The 28,000-nt window shown below is 45.3% G+C and overlaps 1 long non-coding RNA gene across 2 annotated transcripts; it reads right to left on the bottom strand.

Moving 5' to 3' along the window:
- Positions 1–15: 15 nt before the first annotated feature.
- On the bottom strand, positions 16–27,859 carry LOC118007801. 2 transcript variants are annotated; one of them, XR_004678488.1, is made up of 4 exons: positions 27,826–27,859; positions 27,227–27,432; positions 18,877–18,944; positions 16–1,292 (listed from the first exon to the last, which is right to left on the bottom strand). It is a non-coding gene; the product is annotated as an uncharacterized LOC118007801 (long non-coding RNA). The 2 variants fall into 2 exon arrangements; XR_004678487.1 differs by lacking the exon at positions 16–1,292 and having other exon boundaries at positions 16,951–18,944.
- Between the last annotated feature and the right edge of the window lie 141 nt (positions 27,860–28,000).

The following is a 28,000-nucleotide window of genomic DNA, read 5'->3' as shown; positions in this document are numbered from 1 at the left end:
GACTCCATGCTGAACTAGATCTCACAACCCCAAGATCATGACCTGAGCCAAAATTCAGAGTCCTATGCTTTATTGACTGAGCCACCCAGGTGCCCCTTAACCTGTTTATCTGTTGTGTAGGGATAATGTGAAATTCCCCTCCCCGCTTTCCCTTTAAAAAAAATAATAAATAACTGGCTACTCTTGTTTTCACTGAATCAAGGGTTTCTTCAGGCTTGCCTGAATTTTACGAATAACCTCATAAACCGGCCAGTGGGCTGGATGCAAGGCTGGGTCAGTGCCGATGTGGATCTCAGCGTGGCAGTGCCTCCTTCTCAAAAGGACTGGCTTGGCCACATTCTCAAGTTAATGCGATGACCAGGGCTTGGGGAAATTTGGCACAATAAAGAGGTCTGAATTCCTTTGGCCACTGACTGTGGAGTCCCTCTGGAGAGAAAGAAGGACATAGAATTCTTTATCAAATTCTAAAGTCCCTGGAATTCTGGCAAACCACAACCGTGTTTCATTCAAGATGGGGATGAAGTAAAGTAGGGCAGGAGGTTGGCAATCGGCCTCCTAGGGATGGAAGTAATGATATTTTGGAATTTTTCACCCTCTCTTTATTAGCATCCAGCATCCTCAGGAGCCTCTCCTGAGGCTGCTTTCGCAAAGACATTTAGGTTTGCCCTTAGAATTTCATCTATGTTGGGACTTGGGAAGGGAGGAGCACTCGGTGTGAAGAAACACATCTTTTCTGGCATGGCACCAAGGAGAACAATCCAGTCTGCAAAATGTCCCTTCTTAGCTTTCACTCCACCAGAACCTCGCAAACCTTCTCCCCAGAGTTTTCAAGAAAACTAGTAGAAGTCGTGCTGACAATGAGGAATAGCTGTACGCGAAAAAGCTCAGGTGCGGAGGTAGGAAAGAAATCAGGCTAAGGGTCGGGCCAATAAAGAAAAGTGGCAAAAGCAGAACTCCCGTCCACAGCCCCAGTGATGTCCCTCAGCTGCCACATCGTGGTGATGCTGGGTAGCGGGAGAAGCCCGAGAACAGGAAGCCAAGCAGAGAGAGCAATCACCAAATGTTCGGTGACGGAGTTGCAGCCATTCTGTGAGCATGCATCAGCTATGCACTGGCAGCATCTTGCTGCATCTTGCTGTGCCTTCTAGACCTCGGGTCCCCCACCCGGAAGGAAGGAAGGGCTGGCTTCATAGGCGTGCACTTGCTTTAATGCTCTGCGGTCACCATCTTGAAATTCCTGAAATTCACCACATTTTCATGTTGCCCGGGCCCCACAAATGATGTCACCCGTCCTGAAAGTAAAGGTGGGGTATTAGTGGCTCTGGTTAAATTAATTGATTCATATACCTTATTTTGCTTTAAGTTGTCTCCAAAAGTATCCTATGAAATCAGTGAGGAGAGGATAAAAACTAGAAAAAGCACACACTTGACAGTAAATATGCCATATTGGCAAATGATGTGGTCTTAATCAATCGGTTGCTCCAATTAACTGGTAAGGTTGGCTTAACTCCTCCATGTAGACTAATTGTCATAAGATACTGAGTTACATACTAAACACTAAAATCTATATTGAAAGTATTTGAATCCTCTGGCTCTCTCACTGCCAGGGGATGCTCATTCTAAACCATAATTCTCATTGAGAAAGACGATGTAGAAAATGTGTGGTTGTTTTGGTTTCTGGTTATCTTAACTATGTCGAGATCATAGTAACATTCATAATAAAAAACACTTGCTAAAACCTACACTCTGGGATTTCAGATTTAGGATTAGGATCCAAGTTAGGATTAAAGTTAGGGGTTAGAATTAAGGTTAAGGGTGGGGATTAGGGTTAAGGCACAGTACCTGACCTGGAGAACTAGAATCTAGACAGACTATTCATGTATATAAATAATACATACACACATACCCACACCCACACACAAGAGCAAAAGAAGGAAGTCCTGGTTAAGGGCCAATGAGCCTCAGAGTCAGAATGTTGTAGGAGTTCAGGGGAGGGGACTCGCAGGAAGCAGGAAGCCAAGTCCAAACCATCACGGTCCCTTGGGTGGCAATGGGGTGGACCCCACGGTATCACCTGCTGTGGGGCTCTGTAAGTTTGGGAGTCACCATCGGATCAGCGAATGTGTGGTGAACACCCGTTTCCAGGAGGCAATGTCTAGTTTTATGGAGATACAGAGGTGACCAAGTTAAGGTTCTGGCCTCCACATCATTCCAACCCAAGCGAGTGATGAACACAGAGGTATGACTGAAGCCTCACCAGTGAGCCACCAACCCCGCCCCCTACCAGCTGAGTGACAAGAAGATGCAAAGAAGATGAGTCAATAGAATTCTCTTTGCATTATTGATTGAGACACTGAGTTGAAAAATGAGAAAAATATCAATCAGGGAAATCAAAAGAAGCACTCTTCCATCAGTAAAGGTGCCCCGGAGAATGTGGTGAACGGGAGAGGCTCTAGTTTTATGCATGAGCTGACTGTCTGACAGGCCCAAGATTTTCCAAATCCTGTTTGCTCAGGGTGACGGTCACAAAAAACAATGTTGAGCTCCTTTTCTAAAAGTAAATAAATATACAGTGTAATTTTGCCTCGCTTTAAGCAACCCTGGGTTTTTCAATCCCAACGGATAAATCACCGAAGAATTCTTGACTTTATAAAATGTCTCACCACAAGATGGCCTTAAGAAGTAAACTCCCGCAGTAGTACAATTTAGGTAGAATTTGACTTGCAAAAAAAGAATTTATATGCAACACTGAAGCAGCACATCTGCTACCTAAAATCAGGTAGCCTTGTAGTTGATCCAAAGCCATAAATAAAATAAGAAGCAGTCATTCTTCACCAACATTATTCAATTGAGAAATCTGGAAGAGCAATCTAAACAATCTTCCTGTCAGTGGCTATATTATTAGACTGCAGCTTTCCAGGTTCCTACATGTTGACAGGAAGCTGATCTGAAGTAGAAAGAATAAGACAATATATACCCGCAGGATCATTTCTTCAGCCCCATTAAATATTACTCAGGGCCAGTTTGTCTACACAGAGCTACTTCACCTACAGTGAAAAGTCTGAAGTAACGGATTGGCTTACAGTGATTTCCAGGCAAGTTCTAGAATAGAGTATTTAGATGATGATTGGTGAGCACTTAGAAATTAAGAAGTGATCACTCAGAGTCACCCTGGGTTCACTAAAAAAAAAAAAAGATAAATGGCATCTCTCTCTTTTAGAGCTACTTACTATACCCATAAAGTTGAGAAATGCCATTGATGAAACTTGAATTTCAGCAATGTATTCGATTAAGTCATGAAATTGTCATAGACACAGTGGGGGAAAAAAAATGTGGGTTCAATGAAAATGCAATTATATGGATTTGAATTTTCTTGATCAACCATTCTAAATGGTTGATGAATAAACTCTTCTGAACCTGCGGGGAGGACCCTAATGGAGTATCGCAGGGCTCTCTCCTGCTCAGCATTTTATAAATGTCCGGAATAAAGATTTAGAAAGCCCTGTCACCAAGATCACATGGTATACAAAACTGGAAGGCTAACATATTAGATAGCAGAATCTGGATTCAAAAAGTTTCAGTAAGGCAGAAGAAAAAAATCAAAACCAACAAAATATAGTTTATAAGGGATAAATGTAAAATTCTACATCTAGGATTCCATATAAGACAAAAGACAAAATCTGGCTTAATGAAAGGACATGTGATGGAGAACCAGGTTTCGATTGGCTACAGGTTTTATATGGGCCCTTAATGAATCATGGGTATTAAGAATAACAACAAAAAGCTAATAGATTCTTGGCAGATAACATTTATTTTCTCCTTGATTATCAAGGATTCTCTTACTTTCTTCATACTATTTGAATTTTCCAAATTCTCTACAATGAGCATATGTTATTTTTATGAACAGAAAAAACTACTCTTCGTATTTGAAAATATTTAAATGGCTGTCTATGGAAGTTGGAGCAGACCATTCTGTATAGTTTTAGAGGCTGCAACTAGGAAAAATGACTTGCAGTTACAGAAGACAACTTTAGGCCAAGTATCCAGCTTACAGTGGCGGGAGTGCTTATCCCTGAAAATGTCCATGTAAATGTTGGCTGACTCCAGAAGCAGCATAGCATAGCACAATGGTTAAAAGCTCAGGCTCTGCCAAACTGCATGGGTCTGAATCTTGACTGTGCCATTTACCACTCATATGACTTGAGCTAGGCATTCCACTCTCTCTCCATCTATATAAGATGCATGATGGTGACTGTACTTAAATTGTACTTTCCATACGGTTGTTAGGGACTAAATGCATTCATCCATATAAATGTTCTTAAGGCAGCAACTGACCTATGTCCGATAAACATTAGCTATTATTATCTGTCATGAGTCATATGGAAAGGATTTCTGCTTTGCTGAAGAAACTACACTATGTGATCAGGAAGTGTTCCCTCCAATTTCATGATCTGATTGTTCTAGGTGGAAGAACACATTTCCTCAGGTGGTACTCTCATTATCTAAGCCTGAAGTGAACAGAATCCTAATAATAACAAAATCATTTCAGGAGAGCTGAAGATACTACAAAGGAGGAAGTGCTCAAAGGCTATACAGAATCTCCTAGGTTTCGTTACCCACAATAGGAAGCAAGCCCAGCAGCACTGGATGCATAGACCAAATCCATGAATTCAAGCCCCAATGACGAGACAAAGGATAGGGCATGGGTGAAAGAGCCAGAAGAAGAGAGAGCCAAAAAAATTAGAGAAAATGAATGTCTGTATTCATTTATTCATTCCTTCATTCGTTCATTCATTCATTCGTTCAACAAATGCATTTGCCAAGCACCTACTATGTATTACTAGGCACTCTGCTGGCTCTATGCACAGAAAACCAGGCACAGTCCTTACCTTAATGGAGCCTCCTGTCAGTGAGGAATATATTTTAACCAAATAGTCACATCAATAAATAAAAAATTACAGCTGTGGGCGCCTGGGTGGCTCAGTCGTTAAGCGTCTGCCTTCGGCTCAGGTCATGATCCCGGGGTCCTGGGATCGAGCCCCGTATTGGGCTCCCTGCTCAGCGGGAAGCCTGCTTCTCCCTCTCCCACTCCCCCTGCTTGTGTTCCCTCTCTCGCTGTGTCTCTCTCTGTCAAATAAGTAAATAAATAATCTAAAAAAATAAAATAAAAAATTACAGCTGTGTATGAAGGAGGAATACCAGGGCCACATGGTAGAAATTTGCCCTGGTCATAGAAGTCAGGGAAGATAGCCCTGAGGAAGCCATGACTGAGCTGAGATTTGAAGGATGGATGGAAGTTACTGGGTGAAGAAGGCAAAGAGCACTCTGGGCAAAGAGTAATTGGTGAGAGGCAGCATACCAAGTGAAAGGAACTGAGAGAAGGAAAGAGTGGCTGGAGTGCAAAAAGCATGGCACAGCATGGTTTGAGATAAAGCTGGATGGGTGCAGGCCCTGTGGTCATGTTAAGGAATACTGTATCCCCAAATAATGGGAAGTTATTCAAGTAAACATTTTTGGGTGGGGTGACAGCAGGACGTGAAGTTCAGATGGAGAAATCCCTCTGGATACATTGTAGGAGGTGGAGATCAAACTGGCTGCAGATAGGCCAATAAGGAGGTGTTCACAGTAATCCAGATAAGAGATGATGGTAGCTTAGACTTGAATAATGGGAATGGAAGTAGGGAGAAGAGTATGGGTTCAAGAGAGGCTTAGGAGGCAAAGTTAAATGTGAAAGGTAAGGTAGAGGCAAGAGTCATGGTGACTCCAAGTTCTGGCCTGCTTCACCCTTCAGTGAAACAGGAGGTACTGACAGGATTGGAAGGAAAGATCAAGCATTTGGTTTTGGATGAGTTACATTTTGGATGCCTGGGAGATTTCCAAGTAGAGATGTTAAGTAGGAAGTTGGACATGTGAGTACAGAACTCAGAGGAGAGGTCTAGGCTGGGGAAACATTCTGGCATGAATAAAATACAGAATAAGAAAAGAAACATGCCTAGGATTAAATCTTGGGTATTTTAATATTTATTGACCTGGGAAGAATAGATAAGGCTGCAAAAGAGATAGTAAATGAGCTGTCAGAGAAGATAGAGGAAACGAGAAGAATCTTGTGTTAGTGAAGCCAAGAAAAGACTGTTTTAAGGGCAGGGGGTTGGTCAACAGTGTAGACTACTTCTGAGAGGTGAAGGATAATGAATGACCTTAGCACAAGCCAGCACCAACAAGCTGTTTGGTTGGGTTGATGGGGCAAGAGCCAAATAGTTACCCGAGGATTGAATGAGAAGTAAGCAAACAGAGCCAGCAAGTATAGATATTCTTTCTTTAAGTCTCTGGAAAGGGGAAAAGAAAATGTGGTAGTCTGAGGAGAACATAAGGTTGGCATAGGGTTGTCTCCGCTCAACCTACCCTACTCCCAAAGGGAGACTTAAGTACGCTTTCAAGCTGACAAGAAGAATCCAGTTGACAAGAAGAGATTGAAAATGAAAATGTAATGAGAGGGCATGCAGCACAGGAGAGGGATAAGGGATTGAAAAGGATAGATGGCCAAGGGACTTGCCTTTGGGCCAGGGAGATAGGCAGGTACAAATGCCTGGTGGCAAGGTGGTCACAAATGGCCGGAACTCTGTCAGTGGTATGACCTTGCTAGCAGAGAGTGAAGCCCTTGGCGTCAAAGCCCCATGTTGCTCCCTGGTTTAGGATTCCAATCAAAATATTTATGAGAAGTTGGTGAGAGACTACCGAAGAAACCCTATCTCCTCTATCTCAGACACTGGGTCCTAGCCCAAAATTGAAACAGTAGCAGCCCCTAGGGGTGAGTGTTCTCAGGAATCTCTTCTGAGTTGAAATCCAGACCAATCATTTTCTGAGGAAATGATACCAGGTATGTGTCCTCACTCAAGTCCCAAAATTATTTCCCAGAACCACAATGTTTTTTGGGTTTTTTTTAAGATTTTATTTAATTGTCAGAGAGAGAGAGCGCGCGTGCACAAGCAGGGAAAAGGCAGGCAGAGGGAGAAGCAGTCTCCCCCCTAAGCAAGGAGCCGGATGTGGGACTCGATCCCAGGACCCTGGGATCATGACCTGAGCTGAAGGCAGATGCTTAACCGACTGAGCCCAGGTGTCTCCACAATGTTTTACAAATAAGGAAACTGAGCCTCATCCCTAGCTATGGCTCATCTCAACCAGAACAGAAGAAATTGGAGTCTGCCTGGGTTCGACTTTCCAGTGTTTCTAAAGTGCAGAATACCTGCATGGCATGAAACGATCATCTGAGACCGTGTCCCACCCCCAGGTCTCACAAAGTCACAGCAGGGAAGGAAATCCACTTAGTCTTGAGGATTGCTGGGTGCCAGGCCCTGTGTCCTTTGCCTTCGCAGACCACTATATCATTTAATCCCCGTAACGCTCTATGATGTGTGGATCTGAGCTTCTACCTGAGATGAGAGAAATCTGCTTTGCTGCTTTGCTGAGAGCTCCAGGCTGGTTGTCTGACCTCCCTGGTGGCCTTCATGTATGACCCCAGACTAACCGGGCCTGCCAGGCCCTGGATGAGATAGGTGTCTGGGATTATGGCATCGCATTTCCCTGAGCATTTCCATACCTCTCCCAGCCAACCCAACTGCTGGGAAAGGTTTCTATTTTTATCTTCTCAACTATCCTTTTTTCCAAGTTGTGTTCCAGACAAATATCTGTGGTCATCGCCCAATAAAACAGAAGTACACAAATGTCATGCGCTGAGGAAAAAAAAAAAAAGCAGGGAGGATTTTCTGCCTACCTATCGGGGGCCTAATACATTATTCTTTTTTAAGTCAGCAACCTCAACCCCAACCCCCACTGCCAAAACCCTTCTCATCTCTCAGCTGACAGAACCAGAGCAGACCCCTGAGCAGGGCTTCTAGGAGGAGGTGAAGTTTCCAAGAAATAGGAGGTAAATCTCCTCCCCTCTCCATTTCTCAGCTGTATATTCAGTATGTCTTTGCCACTAGGGACCCTTAGGATTAAGTTTCCTTGTCACTTGTCCCCTTACCATAATGCAATACCTCCTATGAGAATATCTCATTATTCAGCTTTGATGTTCTGGCTTTCTGTCAATTTTTCTTGGTTTCTTTTTTTCCCAGCTTCATAATCAGGTGATAGCAAAAACATAAGTAGAGGGCGCCTGGGTGGCTCAGTTGGTTAAGCGACTGCCTTCGGCTCAGGTCATGATCCCAGGGTCCTGGGATCGAGCCCCGCATCGGGCTCCCTGCTCGGCGGGGAGCCTGCTTCTCCCTCTGATCCTCTCCTCTCTCATGCTGTTTCTCTCTCGCTCGCTCTCCAATAAATAAAATCTTTAAAAAAAAAAAAAAAAATAAGTAGAATGCCGAAAATTGATCACCGACTCATAAAAGCAGTCCCTAAACAATTTGCTCCTAAGAGATCAGCAGCTCCAAACCCAAAGGACCTACTCCTTCACAGGGCAAGTAAACACGATGTGTCCATAATCCCCGGGGTGCCCTGAGGATTGCTGAAGTGGGTCAGAGATTCAGAAGGCCTGAGAAGAATTGCTACTCTCTTTCCTCTCCGACCTTTGTGCCCCTGCCCTGCCCTCCTCAGGCTCCTCCACAGAAAGTCAGGGAGGATTTCTTCCCACAAGTTAGCACCGGCTGGTCCCCAGCTGAGTTCAGTGATGAATCAGTCAACAAAAATTTATTGACTATCAGCTCCACGTGAGACTAGATTAAACGTCCTTTCATTACCTATATTCTGTGTCGCTCGTTAAGAATGAGGAACGTAATACTTTGAAAACACATACTGTGGAAATGCTGAATAATAATGGTAACTAATAATAACTCATCAGCCTAGGTGGAAAGCTTTAGATTTCACTAAAGTGGATAAAATCACCTGAGGAGTACAATGCATCCACTGACTAGAGTGAATCAGCACCCACACACTTGTGCTGTTTGTAAAAGTGATAGTCTATTCAGCTTTTAAGTCACACCTGGCATTCAATGCCTATCTGTTTCTCAAACACAAGGCCCTTGAAAGCTTTTCCTTTTGAATATACTGCGGCATTGTCTTATTCACTGGAGTGAGTTCAAGTTATGGGCTCTTTTCCCAAACAAGATGAGGTAGGAAGAAAAACGTCGATGTAAATTTATTGTGGGTTCGATTCATTCACTCATTCATTCCTCCGGTGAGCAGGGCTGCATGCCGGCCGGGTTTTGAGACACCAGGGTGAATAAGATACACCCCTGCTCATGAGACGCTCACAGTTCAGCAGGCACCTACACAAATTATAACAATAAAGTGTCACGGGTACCGTGACAGAAATCTGTGTAGTCATTAGGGTAGGGGCTGCCCAAAGCCATTACAACAGTTCTAACCATGGAAGGTCATAGAAGTCTTCACAGAAGAGATGAAGAGGGATGGCTTGGTCAAAAAATGCATGACATTTCAGATTCTCATCCAAGCTCAATGCATTCTGTCATTACATTCTGTTCTATACATCCTGTCATTAAGTGACTAATCTTTCTAGATACAAAAGAATTTGTTATTTCTGGCAGTAATGATAGACACGCTTAGGAGCTGTGGTATTCACTCAGTCAGTATGTGCGAGATGTTTTTAATTAAGGTTTGTGGTCTCTATATTCTTCTACAGAACAATCCACAATTACTGTCAGACTTCTAGGCCTCAGCTGGCTCATCTCCAAACATGAGAAAGCAATGATCTCAACCCATTCTGGAAATATTTTCTGGCCCAGTAGCTACTAAAGTCACACATTCTAGAGTTGTGACTTCACCATTTAAAATATACGTGGTGTGGGGAGGGGGGAGGGGGATGGGTTAGCCCGCTGATGGGTATTAAGGAGGGCACGTTCTGCATGGAGCACTGGGTGTTATACGCAAACAATGAATCATGGAACACTACATCAAAAACTAATGATGTGGGGCTCCTGGGTGGCTCAGTCGTTAAGCGTCTGCCTTCGGCTCAGGTCAAGATCCCAGGGTCCTGGGATCGAGCCCCGCATCGGGCTCCCTGCTCCGCGGGGAGCCTGCTTCTCCCTCTCCCACTTCCCCTGCTTGTGTTCCCTCTCTCGCTGTGTCTCTCTCTGTCAAATAAATAAAATCTTTAAAAAAAAAAAACAAAAACTAATGATGTATTGTATGATGACTAACATAACATAATAAAATAAAATAAAAATAAGTAGGATACTTCATACACAGTAAAATGCATTATCATTCATATTTAAAAACAAAAAAAATAAAATAAAATATATGTGGTGAAATTTCAGTCAGCTCTGTAGTTTAGTTAATAGTTTTGTACCAATGTCAGTATCTTCATTTTGAAGACTGTACTATGTTTATGTAGATGTTAAAATTGGGGAACTTGGGTAAGGGAATATATGGGAAATCTCTGCATTAGTTTTGCAGGTTTCCAACAAATTTAAAATTAGTTCAAAATAAAAAATAAATAAATACATGTGTGTAAGTATGTATGAATGTATGTATATATTTACATTTTTATGATATCAGCTCTACTCTAAGTGTCTTCTACAAACACTTGATTATCAATCAGATAAACTAAATATGGAAACTGAAAGCAGGTATTTAGAAACTTTTATAGCAATTTAACATTTTCACAATATTTAAACATATGATCATTTTCTTAGAAATTTATTTTTATTGCATTTTTAAAGTATCAATCTACATTAGTTAGCATTCTCCAGAGAAATAGAACCAAGAGGGGTATGAGTGCACGTGTGTGCATGTGTGTGTGTATGTCTATATATAAAAAGAGAGATCTATTTCAGGGAAGAATTCTAGTCCAAAGGCAGTCTGCTAGCAAAAATTTCTTCTTGCTCAGGAAGTTTTGTCTTTGTTCTGGTAAGACCTTCAGTTGATTGGCTGAGACCCACCCACGTTATAGAGGTAATCTGCTTTATTCAAAGTCTGCTGATTTTAATGGTAATGTCATCCCAAAAAACATCTTCGGAGCAACATCCAGAATAATGTTTGACCAAATACGTGGGCACCATGGCCCAGCCAAGTTAACACACAAAAAATTAACCATCACATAATCCAATGGAAATTGGAAATTAAAAAAAAAAGCCCTTCACTGACGATAGCTTGAGAAGCATGGTATAAAATAATTTTAGAGACACCTGGGTGGCTCAGTCGGTTAAGCGTCTGCCTTCGGCTCAGGTCATGATCCCAGGGTCCTGGGATCGAGCCCCACATCGGGCTCACTGCTCTGCGGGGAGCCTGCTTCTCCCTCTGCCTCTGCCCCTCCCCTAATGAACCTAAATCATTAAATTGCACCTTGCCCCTGGATACAGTTTGTACTGCTCTCACCAACAGGTTCCCCAGCTTTCTCAATTCATAGCATCTTAGCGGCTCAGGAATTTTTTTACAGAGCTCCTAGCTGAAAAGAAATACAACAGAAACATTACTTACCCAGTGGTTAGGTCCCAACAACTCAGCTGTTTGAATAAGAATAAGACACATAAATTCAAAAATATATATATATATATTTTTATTCTACTCTCAACCACAGGTACTTACAAAAGGAAGTATATGCCAAGTGGGCCCTGAAAGTCTTGTAAAACCTTGGAAACTAGACAGGCACCACCACCTGCATCCCTTCTTCCACACTGACTTTCACTTGGTAATTGCATTTCATAACAACGGCTGGAAACCCAACTTCTCAGAGACAAGACGTCTTGCAGGGGAAGGGGGCACAGTCTACGGTTGAAACGGTGAGCAACCTTGACCTCGTCATTCCCACGGTGTTCCACAGGGGTCAGCATCACCATGTTTCTCTCCACACTTAATGTCTGCCGCCATGCCCCCTGTGAGTTTGCTGTGGTGTCCCGGGCACCTCCACGTAGTTTGGAACTCATGGTTCTATTCTTTCTCCCCTTTTGAATCTGTTCTCTCACTTGCAAAACATAAGCATCTCCTTTAAGTGCCTAGCAACCACCTCTGCTAAACCTGGGGTTAAGCACACGCTAACATTTACCGCCAGGTTACGGCCTGGCCTTCAGCAGCTGCCCTCAAGGAGTCGGGCATTCCCCACTCTGTCTTTTGTCTATGGGGAAGGCTGTAGATGACTGAAAGGCCCCACTGACTAGCCACCCCAAATATGTGCCCAGAGAGCCCAGCAAAATCTTTTGCCCTGCTACGTATTAATATAAGAATAGTTTTTAACTGTATTTTTAACCATTATATCAAGACTGAACGCAGAATGGAAATAGGTATATATTTGATACCTTTCTCACTAATTTTTTAACCATTCCCAATCCCATCTTTATCTAATCCTGATTTTTCTATTCGATTATGTTTATTTCATTCACCCCAAATGCCTCTAGCTGTAGTGAAAAGTCCCTTGGATCATAGAAGTGGCCCTGACAGTAGTGTTTTGGGGCTTAAGCATAGCTTGAAATCAAGCACCTTTTTTTTTTTTTTTAATCTGGGTCAACACCATCTCTTCATCATTAGGGTCACTGTCATCATCATAATATAAACTATTTACCCTGTTTGGCTGGTGTCAAGAGTTAGAATCATGAACTCCCTCTGTTTCCCATTCCTAGTAAGGGGAGAGGGACCCATACATCTCTTATCTTCCCTTGTTGCTGGGAAGATTGTCTCTCCCTCTCTCTCTCTTTTTATGAAGATCTTCTAGGTTCTTTTACCTACGGTTTACTACCAGCTACATATAGTTGGTACAACCTGCCTCTGGTATGAAGCTACTGTCCTGTAATGGAGACTATATTCCCTCACTAGGGACAAATCCAAGCTAATCAGAACATACTTTTTAAAATCTCTTTCATGGGGCACCTGGATGGCTCAGTCGGTTGGGCGTCTGCCTTCAGCTCAGGTCACGATCCCAGCATCCTGGGATCGAGCCCTGCACTGGGGGCTCCCTGCTCAGCGGGAAGCCTGCTTCTCCCTCTCCCACTCCCCCTGCTTGTGTTCCCTCTCTCACTGTGTCTCTCTCTGTCAAATAAATAAATAAAATCTTTAAAAAAATAAAAATAAAACCACACAATTTTGGGTAGTGGCACAGAGGGGTTTCACGCTCCAGGACAGGTATTTGCTGCCAGAACACGAGAGAGCAGTGTCCCCCACTGATGCTCCCATTTCCCCAGCCTGATGTTGAATGTCCCCCTTCTTTCTTGCTGGAGCTTTTTTATAAACCAGGTGTCAACAAATATATTGGATTCTTTATACTTTAATCCGTGTCCCATTTTGAAAGGGTTGAAAGAGTTGGGCACATTATTCATTCAACTCTAGCTCCTTTCCGATGACCTCAGGGGGATTAGCAGGATACCTGCTCGGAGCAAGGTATCCCAGAAGCCACCTCACTCGCTGTGTTGAGAATCCAACTGGCACACAGCCTTCAGTGGGAAGGCTGATGAAAGGTGCTCAGTAAAAATTAAAAGCCTTGGGAAAGTACAGGCCCCCGGGCCAGAACAAGGCCGCTGAATGATTGTTCCTTCTGGGAGCAAAGGTGGGAGCATTTTCTTGCCCTGCTCATGGGGGTAAAGTGAAGTCACAACTTTCTTGTAACCGTGACTCATTATCATCAGAGGGCCTTCCTGCTTTGGCAGAGCTAATTTCACGAGTGGTAAATGAAGGGTCTCTCCCAGTGAGCGCTAATGGAGGAACAAACAGAGAAAAAAGTACAACCGAACCCCTAACCGTGACCCACATTGTGGAACAGGCGGGAGTTTTCTGAAGCAATGAGACCAGCCCACGCCCAGATCTCCCTCGGCCACGTTTTCTTCCTTCCTGACTCATCAGATTTCTCTGGGAAAGCCTGCGAGAAGGGATTAGGAAGCGGGCAAGGGAGCCACCTTTTCCGGCAGCGTGGGGCAGTTTGATTTCAGATGCTGCAAATCTTCGAGAACAGACTCCGCGCTAGCGTTCTCGGCTCGAGGCCAGCCGCATGGAGCACATCAGATGGTCGGGGCCGCCGGCAAGAGACCCGAAGGCTTTCCTGAGGGCCGCCTCTCTCCGGAAGTTAGAAGATGTCAGAACAGTTTTGCCTTCTTGAAACGTGCAAATGTCACCAGCCGGGAGTGGCAGATGCCGAGAGGCGTCTGAAAACAAACCTCCATCTGGTAATGGGTTAGGCTTCCTGGTACACAGATGAGAATAGTTTGAAACAAAGTGACGGAAGCACCAGTTTGGCTTTTCACATATTGTTACGGGCTCTGGGTCATTTCCTGCCTTTGGAATGTATTTCCTCTCCAGGTTCAACAAAACCTGCTGAATGACAAGAAAGAGGTTAGGGTTTTTCTTTTCGCCTGTGAACTTGTTTCTCTGCAAGGGGCTGCGTCTTCTCGGGCTCCTGCCTACTCACGCTGAGCCCGGGAGTAGTGAAGCTTCGGGAATAGAATAAATTAGGGAAGGGAGCCATCTCCAGTTGAGTCAGATGAATCCTCTTGTTCCTCGAAAACCGAAAGGATTGGGAAGGGGTCAGATGATGCCTTCCGGAGGGGACCTCTCTACCCCCAGGACCCCAGGCAGGCACGCAGGCCCCCTTGAAGGGAGGAGGCCGAAACCACCTCCACACAGCCCCGCCCCGACCTCCTGGAGGCAGCCAGTGGGCCAGCTGGAGAGTGCGAACGTGACATTGGCTGCACGAGGGGTGACCTGCAGTCTTATGTTACAGAAATTCATTTTCCACCTTGTGCCAAACAGCATTTCAGACAGCAACAACTGCCTTCCTGGCAGCATGTTTGTGCTCATTTGGGGCATTTTGAAGCTGATGTGAATCCTTCTTGCAAACTCTCTCTGCCCTGAAGACCCGCTGCCATTCTGCGGTGCAGGGACCCTCGCAGAGGCCGAGGTGAAGCCTCTTACTCTGAGGGCTACAGACTTCGAGCAGAGAACTTCCACTGCTGTTCCTCTGAGTCTGGAAAGGCCTGTCTCTCTGGAGGGTGATCCACGGTCACAAGTTCCTTCTGCAAAGCCAGCTCATGCAATCCTTGTCGGGAGGAAGCTCCGGAAGCCTGTTCACGTGTCCAGAGCCCATCCCTCTCTAGACGGAGAGGTCCGAGTTCACAGCCTTCAAGACATGGGTAGTTCTGACCCCAGCCGTGTCCATCTAGACACAGCTATCCTGTTAGTAAGTGCTCCGTCAATGCCAAGGAAGTGGCAGCTGGTGATCCGGGTATCCTGGTGCCCCCAATGCCCAGAAACAAAACCCAAAACTCCCTCCCCTCCCCCGCTGCCTTGACAGGAGGCCCGGTGATTACTGTGGCTCCGGAGAGAATCAAGCTGACCTTGGCAAAGCAAGCTGTCTCATCGGGTGTCCACAGAAACGGTCTCCCGTGACCGTCACAGAAATGATTCCAACATTAGGAAGTTCCAGGGGAAGGAAGGAAGTAGCTAGGGACGAAGTTGGCTCTGTAAATAAGCAGGGTCAGAAACACCTGTAGGCTATGACTTTTGAACCAACAAGACTTCCACCTAAGGGCTCCAACCTTCCCCCACAAAAGAGCACTTGGGCAGATTCAGGCATTGTATTTCCGCGTAAGAGTGTGACCTGGGACTGGGAACTTTGTAAGCCATTGCCTTTCAACTTTAGAGGTTCTGAGTGCACAGGTCTGGCAGGAGGCCAGGAATCTGTGTTTTTATCAAGCCCACCTTCTGATGCTGGTACAGGTGGTCTGTGGCCCACACTTTGGAACACTATGCTGAAAAGAATTGTGGGTCATTGTCACATTAGCATGGATTAACTGGTAATACAGGAAAGCGTTGCACGGGGATTGCAGGCCAGGCTTTGGCCCTCTGTGTGGCTGTGGGCAAGACAATTTAACACTCCAAGATCGAAGGCCTCTGGACCAGTTGGTGACCTCTAAAAATTGAGTTGGGGACTGGTTTCTTAATGATGGCCCACAGTCCTGTGAAGTACTTAAGGGCTGGTCCAAAGGGTCATAGCGGCCAAGACTACTCCAGCGTGTCCTAAATAGTCAGTGAAGCTCTGCAGTGCAGAAAGCCCCAGAGGCCAAGGAAGACCTTCTTGCCCTGGGGCTGCAGTCCTGGTACCTGAGGTCTTGGGGTGCCAGAAACCAGCAATAGATACTTCTTTCTTTGCTCTCCGCCATTTCCAAATAGGGAAAAATGAGAGAGAGAAGGTTAAATGCATTCCATGCTTTGTGTGGGAGTGCTGACAACCCTGACTCCATCTTTAGCCCTCTCTCCTGTTCATGCCCACACAAGACCTCCCTCCAGGCTACATGTTCGAGGCCCTGTGGAAACTAATGGACGCCCCTACCGGAATGTGGGAAAGCTCCTTCTTATCTTTCCTAAAGTTGTGCACAGAAGGCCCCACTTCAAGTAACGAGCAGAGACGAGCAGCACACAGCAGGTCCCACTTTAGATAACTACCCTATGACCTCACCACCATGCCCCTCGCTCCATAGAAGCTAGGGATTAAGGTCCAGACCCAGCGGAGAATAGCTGGGTGTGTCCTGCCCTGGGTGGTCTGTCCCTCCTCCCACCCGCCTCATCTCCCCGACTAAAACTCTCTGTAAATGGTATTCAGTGGCTTGCTTTGGTTCTTGGTCTGAAAGTGCCTTGTCAGACTGACCCTCCTTCACCTTCTAAGAATATCCATTTCCTTTTGAATTCTCAAGTAACCCTAGTATTCTTAGTTCTGTTTTGAAATGAGAGAATTACAGATTAAAGGGGTTGACTAACTCTCCTAAATTCCCAAGATCACGAGGCCATTGAGTGCTTGGGATGAAATTTGAACTCATGTCTGTCCAGGTCCAAGTTCCCTGTTCTTTCCACAAAGGCACCCGTAGCTAGAAGTCATGCTGTGGCCACTCTGAAGGCATGTATGTTTTGAGACCCTCAAAATGCCCTCACTCTCCCTAACCTTTATCCACCCCTGTTATCTACTCTGTTTAAGAATCTCACTTTATTTTTTTTTTTTTTAAGATTTTATTTATTTGACAGAGAGAGAGAGAGCACAAACTGTGGGGAGGGGTGGAGGGAGAGGGAGAAGCAGACTCCCCGGTGAGCAAGGAGCCCGATGCGGGGCTCGATCCCAGGACCCTGGGATCATGACCTGAGCTGAAGGCAGACGCTTCACCCACTGAGCCACCCAGGCACCCCGAAAGTCTTACTTTATCTTTGATCTTTATTCCATCCCTGACCTCTAAACAATCTCTCAACCTTGCTTGTTTGTTATCCCCACAACATCTTTACCCCCAGGGTAAATATCACACCTTTCCTGGGCCCAGGAGGATTTTACCCCCAGGGTAAAATATCACACCTTTCCTGGGCCCAGGAGGATTTTTGGATCCACAATTACTCCCGTTACTGATCTGAAAACCAGTGGGTCCTAGAGAAGGCATGCTATTGCCAGAGGTTTCCATGGACTGAGGATCCTCCGATGCTTAACAGGCATTTGTGTACTTGTTGACGTAAGAGCCCTCCCTCCACCCCATCCCTCCCACCCCGTCTCTTCTCAACTCAGGGCAGAGATGCACGAAACCTGGGCCAGCCAGCTCCCTGCTATAAAATAAATGGAGCCCCCTGAAACTTCAACGTTTTAATAATAGAGATTATTCCGGGATGCTGGGCACCCCCTAGTGGGAGGAATGGAGAAAGAAGCCGGATTGTTCTGATGCTGTTCCCAGTCATCCATCCACCCCCAGCTTCCTGCCCCTCGGCCACCTTCGCCTTCCAGCCCTTCTCACTGTTCTCCGAATGATTCATTCTTCCCACGATGATCGGGCCTTTTGCCCCATAAAGCCCTCCCTGTCTTTACAGACGTAACGCACTAAAATTAAGCAGAAGGCAACTCGGGCAGAACAGCAGGGAAAACTTCCTATTGGAAGAGCTCCTGAAACCCTGAAATCCCTTATAAGGCAAACTGATTAAGACCCAACAGCCCTGGGCAAAACAATAGAGACTATCTTGGAAAGATATTTTTGGAAATGAGGAGAGGGAAAGGCTAGTTTCCTGGTTTCAAGATATATGCTAATGCCCACATCTGACACCCTCAGATTTCAGACTTCTATTAATTCCCTGTGCTGTCTTACCCCTTCTAAGGTCGAGAGAACACCCAGCATTTACCTACTTTGGAATAAACCGAAGAAGCCCTGTCCCAGCAGAGGGGTAGCCTATCTGTGGACTGGGCACAACGTACCACCGTGGGACATTCCAGTCATCTGGCACTATCACTTAACTCTTTAAAGACCAGGGCAGTAGCACCGCAAGACAGGGGCTGAGCCCTATTACGTTGTGAACAACAAGCCATTTTCTGAATACCTACAATATACAAGCTCAGGCAGGCTGATTATAAGATCAGCCTTACGCATTTTCAAGATCTGCCCACCTCAACTTTAGTTCTTTCTCCAAGAAAGGGCCTTAATAAAAGACAGAGAGCTAACATATTTGAGCCCATGCACTTTCTTCTGAGCATATTCACCGTCCATATTTTAGCTTGATACCTGATCATTTCACTGGGCAGGGGTTCACCAGTCTCGTCCTGGGGCCCAATGCCTGTCCCCAGGGAACATTATAATTACAGAGCACCCCACCTCCATACGACTTTGGTTTCTATGGTCTGACTTGTCCCTGGATCAGAGCCATCAACTCATTACTGCCCACTCAAGTTGACCTTCTCTGATAAGCTCCCTGAAAACTTGTTCAGAATGCTAGCAATTCCAGCGCAGGCTTTTCAGCGCCATGGTTCCTGCCTCCTCTTGAGCCTCGTCCCTTGGACAGTCTAATCTGACAATCGCCGTCAGTGTCGGTCCCTTTCATCTTTTCAGTCATTTGATGATGTTCATCTCTCTGACAACCAAGAACTTTGGAAGACTCTCTCCCTCAGGCACTTCCATTTTTGGGTCCAGACTGGCAGCCTTTCAAACTCACCAGAGGCCTCGCAGAAGGCAACGTTGTGGAGGGTCAGAGGGCAAGCTGAACACAAGTTCATTGGACATCTGGGAGAAAGAAGAGAGGGGTCAAGGATGCTCCAGCTTGGTCAGCATCACAGGCCAACAGCAGAAGCTGCTGGGATTCCTTCCCGCCTAACTTGGGCTTGATGAAAAGCATTCTTTGGTCTGGAGACCTCTGGCCTCATTCTCAGTGGGACGCTCCAAGGGCAGAGCAGGGTTCTCAGCTGGTAGGAAGGACACACTGAGCGCCTTCCCCAGCCTGGGAGACACAAAAGCCATGGTGAGTTAGCTGAGCCACCTGGAGCCCCTCTGTCAGTGTGAGCTTTCCCGGACCGTGTAAGCTAGCCTTGACTTTGTAAGAAAGGGTAGCGATGTGTTTATGTGCTCAGATGAGAAAACATGAGGAGAGAACGAGGATTAGAAGGAATGAACATAAATGGTGGCTGCTTTGAAGGGGCCGGAGAGGATGTAATCCTGAGCAGAGACCCCCGCTCTGACAGAGATAAGGGGACTTCCACTACTTCTGTCTCTATTCTCCAAGAAATAAAAGCCAAATCATAAATCTAAAACCGGAAGGTGCGTTCACGTGGGGAGAGGGGGGAACAAGGTGTTGCGTTCCAAACAGATATTAGCGCCACAAAAATGAACCCTTTTAATCTGCCAGTAGAAACGTGTCTTTTCTGAAAGTCACCATTGATTAAACACCAAAGAGAAGGTTACAAAAAGTTCTATTTCATGCAGATTAAGAAGCATTAATTCAGGCTGTCTCTAGTGAGTTGGATTTCTAGCACTGGATGCTTTCCAAGAAAAGGTGAAAGGGGAGCAACCAGAGCAGTTATGGGAAATTCAGGTGCGTGTTTTGTCGGTAAAGGTGAAGAGCCACAAAACAGATCAAGGGCTGTGCAGCTGGAGGGATGCCCAGAGGGGATGGAGCCCCTGGGTCAGGCCTTTGGAGAACCAACATCAAGCCCCCAAAACAGTGCTCGTGGGCAGGACAGGTGGGAGCTACCTGCCCGTGCCTACAGCAAGGCAGGTTTGCGTTATCTGCTAACATCCCTGAGGGAAGGGAGTTCTTTGCCAGCTGGAGAGCTCCCGGGAGAGACAGGGATTCAGCTCTGGGATGATGTCCAAAGAATCCAGGTGAGGCCTTGAACTTTGACCAGCAAAGCGGGGTGTGTAACACCTAAGGAAGCTGGGTAGGAGTCATTAGGACTACACTCAGGCAGGGGAAATTGGGGTGTGGTGCGTCCAGGAAGGGTAGGTATGCGCATTCCAGAGCCCAGTTAATGTTTATGGGAGAAGCTTCAGCAAACATAGGATACAAGTCACTCTGGCTGTCCTCAAACCTCTTCTGCAGCTGAGTTTCTGACTCTTAAAGCTCAACATAAGCAAGTTCCCCATAAAGGCGCTAAGAGGTAGTAGTCATCAATGGGGGGAGATGCCGAACCCGTAGCAGAGAGCCAAGGATACAATGCAAGCCCTTTTGACTTGACGTAGGCAGCTGCGTTTCGGAATCACAGCCCCGGACTTAAAGGCAGCACTCTGGGCCATCAACTGAGGTTTTCTTCTCCCACTTCTGAGAAGGCGAGAGACCACTCGACAGTGTCCTTTCTACCCTTTGGTTCCTTCTTGCCATTTCTCCCCATCATTTCCAGCGCTCTGCTGAGCCAGTCGCACCATCTCCCGACTCTGTGTCCAGTTAACATCACGGCAGCTTAGAGCCGGCCACGATGGCACTGTTTGTTAGGGAAATTGGCAAACCCTACGAACTAGAGCTTCATATTTATTTCTGGAGAGCCAGTTGTGAAACATTTACTAGCACACCGTGCCCGTCACTGGGAGTTTGTCCATGGGAGAGGGGGCAGTGAACTGAGTGTAGGAGTCTAGGGACAGGGGAGAGGCAGGGAGGGCGAAGCCTGGGCGGGGGGGGAGGGGGCCCTAGGAGGAAGTGGCAGATTGCCAAGATTGGTTCCGCCTCCCTCACAGATACACAACCCCGCCCCAAACACAAGCCTGCGATTCAGCATTTAACAGTTGTTCAGTGAGCACCTGCTCTGTGTTTACAACCACACGTAGACATTGTTTTCTGTTGATTTGGGGGGTGGTTTTATCGTCCCACTTGAACATTTTGTGAGGTTTATGGTGCAAAATAGCATAACGTAGGTATAGAATGTTTTTCCTGGTATGAATTTAAAGTGTTTCTCATAGATCCAATCCCACTTTTCCTCTTGCAACTCCCCCCACAACACACACACACACACACACACTCACAATATCATGTGCTCCCCTGCTCCTCTATGTGCTTCCCATTGACCTTTGGATTCAGCACCTTAACTCTTGTCAAAATCTCTCTGAACTGGATAATTATTACCCCCTCTAGAGGAGAACTCTTTAACGTTGATGCACATGCGAATCACCTGGGGAATCTTGTTAAATGCAGATTTGCTTTCAGTAGGTCTGGCTGGAGCTCTAAGAGTCGCCACTTCGAACAAGCTCCGGTGATTCCCAAGCTGCCGGTCAGCAGATCGCAGCACTAGCAAGGCTCATTCTGCCCCCCACAACTCTCTCTCCCTTCCACCTCTTCTACTTTAAGAAATCCCATGTACATCTCTTGAAGTGACAGCCCCTCACAGGAGATTGGACCAAGACTGGAAGCACAACCAATCAACCAAATCTATATGCCAGTATGGTTAAATTGTCTTTCAAGAATTTGTACTGGAGGGGCACGTGGGTGGCTCCGTTGGTTAAGCGGCCGACTCTTGATTTCAGCTCAGGTCATGATCTCAGGGTCCTGGGATGGAGCCTCAAGTGGGGCTCCCTGCTCAGCGGGGAGTCTGCTTCAGGATTCTCTCTTTCGCTCTGTTCCTCCTGCCACTTTCTAGCACTATCTCTCTTTCACATAAATAAATAAATCTTAAAAAAAAAAAAAAAGAATTTGTACTAGAATGCTGTCCCAGCCTGGGATCCCTGCAGAGCAGAACCACAGATAGAAGTTTGCATGCAATCATTTATTTGGGAATCTCAGAGAACAAGAATGCAAGACACGGGAAGTAAAAGAGGGAAGAAAAACTAGCACAAAGATGCGTTATTGAATTAACCACGGTGTAGGGCAACAGGTGCTCCGTCCTGTGGGAGCTGCTAATGGGCCTTCTGATAATGCATCTCAGTCCTATCTCCATTTATCCAAACTTTCCTCCAGAAAGTATTGATTAAATGTTTGATAACCCTGTATTTTCCAGTTTTCAAGTGGTGACTTGGTTCCCTAGCATCCTCTAAAAGACACCAATAGATTTTATTTTCGTACAAGTATGAGCCATGGATTTAAATATATTTCATATACTTCAACCCATTGCAGTTATTATTCTAAGTGGTGCTCAAATTATCCTATCTTTGGTCAAGGGGATATTGACTTATTCGTGTTGACTCCGGAGTTTTTTTGGTATGACCCCAGTAGTCTTTGATTGCTTCCTTCTTTTCTGGTGTAAGCTATTCTAGAGCAGCTGAATTGGATAATAGAACTTTCTGTGATGATGGAAATGTTCTGTATCTATACGATATGATGCTGTAGCAACTAGCCACATGTAGCTATAAATACCTTAAATGTAGCCAATACAACTGAGGAACTGACTTTTAAATTTTACGCACTTTTGATTAATTTCATTTTAAATAGCCACATGTGTCCAATTGCCACTGGACAACAATTCTAGAGTTTAACTATTTGAGTAACAATTGAAGAAAGCTAGGTACAGAGAAGCAGAAGGACTTGTCTATGATTGAATTCAATCTTTTTTTAAGATTTTATTTATTTTTTTGAGAGAGAGAGAGTGCATGTGAGAGAGCACAAGCAGGGGAAAGGGCAGAGGGAGAGGGAGAAGCAGGCTCCCCGCTGAGCAGGACCCTGGGATCGTGACCTGAGCCGAAGGCAGATGCCCAACCAACTGAGCCATCAATCTTTATCATCAGAATACTGCAGGGACTCAGTGCATCTGAATAATCTGGGAAAACTTTGTAAAATATTGATTTCTGAGCTCCACCCCCAGATATTCTGATTCATTAGATATAAGGTGGAGCTTAGGAATCTGTTGTTTTATTATTGTTATTTTAAATTACCATGTGATTCTGATGAGCCGCTGGGTTCAGGAACCACTATATTAAATTGCCAGATGAAATACTTATGTTACAGCTACAGTTCATTGAAAAATCATTCCAGTGAATCAGCTGTACATCTTTAACACTTTCTAGTCAGTTTTAGAACTTCTCAGAGGACCATACCACTCTGCTAGTTATATAATCAAGAGCTATAGGTTCTCACAGAGGCTTGCCTCTCTCTGCCTTCAACACAGGTCTTCTGGCCTTAGTCTGTTTAGACTACCATAACCTAAATCCCATAGACTTGGTGACTTGTAAACAATGGAAATCTATGTCTCACAGTTTTAGAGGCTGGGATGTCCAAGATCAAGGCATGAGCATATTCAGTGTCCAGTGAGAGTCTGCTTCTTATATGGCTGTCTTTTCATTAAGTTTTGTTTCTTTTCATTTTTGACTTGATTTTTTCAATTGAGGTGAAATTCACATAACATAAAACTAATCATTTTAAAGCGAACATTTCAGCGGCATTTTGAACCCTCTCTTATAAGAGCACAGAAGAACCCCAGTCTTTTATAATGGGCTGCAAGCAAACTTGCCCAACTTTGCCCCAGAGGGAGGCATGATCTTTAGGATAATAGTACAGCAAACTAACCTTCCCTCTGCTCCAGAGGGAAACGCCATCTCTATCTGCCAAGGCTGTTCAATATGAAAACATAGCCCCCAACAAAAGGCTGCCAATGTTTTTGCTTAAAGACATGCAGAAACATGAGAGCCCCATGGAGAATAGTCTCCCCACAGTGCACACCCCATGACACTATTCTTGGTCTATCCTCAGCATGGTGACCCCCTAGAACTTGAACCAAGACTAGAGTACTGATATAGAAACTCTTCCCTCCCAGCTGTGATGACTTGGGACTTCTGTGTCCCTTGGCAGGAGGTAATAATGCATCGTGGTTAGAAGAATAGTCTCTAGGGGCCCCTGGGTGGCTCAGTCGGGTAAGTGTGGGACTCTTGATTTCGGCTCAGGTCATGATCTCAGGATCGTGAGATGGAGCCCTACATGGAGCCTGCTTAAGATTCTCTCTCTCCTCTCCCTCTGTCCCTCCCCCCCAACCCCAGGCCCCACCCCACCCCACCCCACCCCCATGCTTACGCACCTGCACACATTCTCTCTCTCTCTCTCTAAAAAAAAAGAAGAGCAATCTCTAAAGTCAGATTGTCTGGGTTCACATCTCAGCCATGCCACTTACTAGCTTTATGTCAGTGGGAAACTTAATTAACCCCTCTGTGCCTCAGTTTCCTCATCTATAAAATGGGAATACAATAATAGCTACCTCCAGGTTATTATAAAGATTACATGGAAAGTGTTCGGCACAAGTTACAAAGCACGTCCTCTGCAAACACTAGCCATTGCTGTTACCACTCTTTAATTGTTTTTTTTTTTTTTTAAGATTTTATTTATTTATTTGACAGAAAGAGACACAGCGAGGGAGGGAACACAGCAGGGGGAGTGGGAGAGGGAGAAGCAGGCTCCCCGCAGAGCCGGGAGCCCGATGCAGGACTCGATCCCAGGACCCTGAGATCATGACCTGAGCTGAAGGCAGTTGCTTAACCAACTAAGCCACCCAGGCACCCACCACTCTTTAATTGTTAATGTATTCTCATGACTTTTCCTATCATGGTGGACCTACTTGTTCAAATGGAACCCCAACACAGCCTGGCTTCTTTGGGTTGAGTTAAAATTCCCAATCCTGGCCACCTGAGAGCCGGTTTGACACCCTGTTGGGTTTGCTCTATTCCACCAGTGGGCAAACTATCGCCTGAAAGCCAAATCCAGCCCGCCACCTGTTTTGTTTTGTTTTTAAATAAAGGGTTTTTGTTTTTTTTTTTTTGGCATGCCACCACATACACTCATTGACATATTCTCTCCGGCTGCTTTGGTGCTACAGCCCGAGTTGGAGAGTAAAGCCAAAAATATTTAGTATTTGGGCCTTTAAAGAAAAAGTTTGCCAGTCCCTGCTCTGTTCTATTCAGACTGTATCCCATCCATGCAGCAATCGTGTGACGGGTTATCAATTACCAAGGAGACCAGGTAAGTGTGGAAATGAACCACTGCTGCCTCTTTTCATTGGAAAAGCAACTCCAGAGTACCGTTAGTAGAGAAGGCATCAATGTAAGCTTTTAAGAGTAGTGCTTTAGGGGCGCCTGGGTGGCTCAGTTGGTTAAGCGACTGCCTTCGGCTCAGGTCATGATCCTGGAGTCCCTGGATCGAGTCCCGCATCGGGCTCCCTGCTCGACAGGGAGTCTGCTTCTCCCTCTCCCGCTCCCCCCTCTTGTGCTCTTTCTCTCTCTCACTCTCTCTCTCAAATAAATAAATAAAATCTTTAAAAAAAAAAAAAAGAGTAGTGCTTTATGTCGTCCTTCTCTGAATTGGACTATTTACATAGCCCATCACTTGACTGATGTCATTCAACAAGCAAAACACTAATAAACTTTGTGTAAGATTATTAGCTTGAAAACAGAAGACAATTTCTAAAGGAAACATCCCTTTATTAAAAGCCTTTTATCAAAGAGTACTCTAAAAATAAATTAGCCTTTCAAATAAGAGTAAATATAGATAGAATGTATCACTTTCGTTTTCTCTACAAATATCTTTGACATGTTACTAACCACCTAATGAAGACAGACATTAGATGAATATTTATGATGGCCAGGGTTGATGAATATGATTCATGAACTATGCATTTAGTACTGGATTTCAGGACAGAGCCACGAGCTATGTTCAGTCATAATTGAATACACTTTGAATGACCGCTTACATTAGGCCCACGACAATGAGAAGGTCCATACCCACATAGAAGTTTCAACTTCTTTCGTGAAATAATATTTCAGGGCAGAGAGACAGAAAGTTCTTTGAGAAACACAGCTCTGACCAAAGAACACTGTTGCTTTTATTATGATCAGAGGTCAGGCTTCAACAACCTTCTGGAAGCAGCCCAGACCCAAAATTGCAAGAGTGAGTGGGGAGTATTTGGTAATTAGGGTTGTTTTTTGTTGTTGTTGTTGTGAAGACAGTACAGTATTTTTTTTTTTAAGATTTTATTTATTTATTTGAGAGAGAGAATGAGATAGAGAGAGCATGAGAGGGGGGAGGGTCAGAGGGAGAAGCAGACTCCCCGCCAAGCGGGAAGCCCGACATGGGACTTGATCCCAGGACTCCAGGATCATGACCTGAGCTGAAGGCAGTCACTCAACCAACTGAGCCACCCAGGCGCCCCGACAGTACAGTATTTTTTAAATTTTAAAGAAAAATTCCCTTTATCCTTGTGCCTAAGACAGCTGTTTTCTTTTTTGTGTGTTCCATATAGACTCCATCCAAATGCATACACATGTTCACAAACAGCTAACAGTCCATGAGTTTGTTGTAACAGAAACAATGCTTTCACGCACAGAGGTTCACCCACAGGATGAGCATCGTGGAGGTATCAATAGTATTGTATGTTAGAACTGCAGGCGCCTCTCAAACCTGACTGCATATTGGCTCACTGAGAAGGTTTTTTTTTTTTTTTAAAGATTTTATTTATTTATTTGACAGAGAGAGAGCACAAGCAGGGGGAGTGGCAGGCAGCGGGGGAGGGAGAAGCAGACTCCCTGAGGGGCAGGGAGCCCGATGTGGGACTCGATTCCAGAACCCTGGGATCATGACCTGAGCAGAAGGCAGATGCTTAACCAACTGAGCCACCCAGGCGCCCCGAGAGGGTTTCTTAAAATACTAACCTTCTGGTCCCACCTGCCGAACATCCTGATTTAATTAGCCTGAAGCGGGCTGCAGGGGTTGAGTCTTATCTGAAAGTTCCCCAGATTCTGCAAGTTCTAAAATGCAGCCAGGTTGGGAGCCATTCAGCTAGCTGGATGCCCTCATTTTACAGGTTAAATACTGAGGCCAAGAAATGCACTTCAAACCTGCTGCCCTTGCCCCAGCCAAAAGCTTCCGGGGGCCCCTGACATCACAGCAAATACACAGCCGGTCTGAAGACCTTCTGTGGAAAGGAAAATGCTCGGAGCTTTCCTTGATTGGGCTGATGTGGGCGTATGCCAGGGTTCTGAGAATAAGGATTCGGCCCTTTCAAAGCACAGAATAAAACCTTCTTGAAATATTCCAGGTCTAACTTCTGGAAATAGGAGATGTGTTATCACGCCTTAATTGGGGCTGTACTTTTGGCCAAGTTCGTACTTACTGTCCCAATGTCTGGGGTTGTGTTCCCTCAGCTATCCAGGTCCCAGTGTCATGGTCAATAGGATGGCCACGTTAGTAGAATTCCCCCGAGAGCAGGCTCCAAAGCTGAAGACTTGAGGTGCTCCCTCCTCTCGATTTTCCACTCCCTTTGGGAATTTCCTCTGGAGCCGAGATTAATCATTATGCAAATGTTAAGTACTTTGAAAGCTGGAGAAAGGAAAGGAATTTTTTAAAGCACTTTTGTTATTATAGTTTAGGAGAGATCACAAACAGCTGTTGCGTTTGACCTGCACTCGAGTTCTACTGTGCGGTCTGTGTGATATCAAATTATATATATATATTCTATTTAAATCTTCTTTAAGATGTATATGTACTGGGCACCTGGGTGGCGCAGTTGGTTAAGCGACTGCCTTCGGCTCAGGTCATGATCCTGGAGTCCCGGGATCGAGTCCCGCATCAGGCTCCCTGCTCGGCAGGGAGTCTGCTTCTCCCTCTGACCCTCCCCCCTCTCATGCTCTCTCTCTCTCATTCTCTCTGTCTCAAATAAATAAATAAAATCTTAAAAAAAAAAAAAAAGATGTATATGTACTTTTGGGTTACCTGGGTGGCTCAGTCAGCTAGGCGTCTGCCTTCAGCTCAGGTCGTGATCCCAGCGTCCTGCTCAGTGGGGGTCAGGGGGGTGGGAATCTGCTTCTCCGTCTCCCTCTACCTGCTGGTCCCCCTGCTTGTGCTCGATCTCTCTCTCTCTCTGTCAAATAAATGAGTAAAATCTTAA

The sequence above is a fragment of the Mirounga leonina genome, unplaced genomic scaffold, assembly GCF_011800145.1.
Source record: "Mirounga leonina isolate KUSES-001 unplaced genomic scaffold, KU_Mleo_1.0 Mir_125, whole genome shotgun sequence".
Classification (NCBI taxonomy): Eukaryota; Metazoa; Chordata; class Mammalia; order Carnivora; family Phocidae; genus Mirounga; species Mirounga leonina.
Note: the sequence above shows the minus strand (reverse complement) of the source record. Positions and strands in the feature narration are given on the sequence as shown.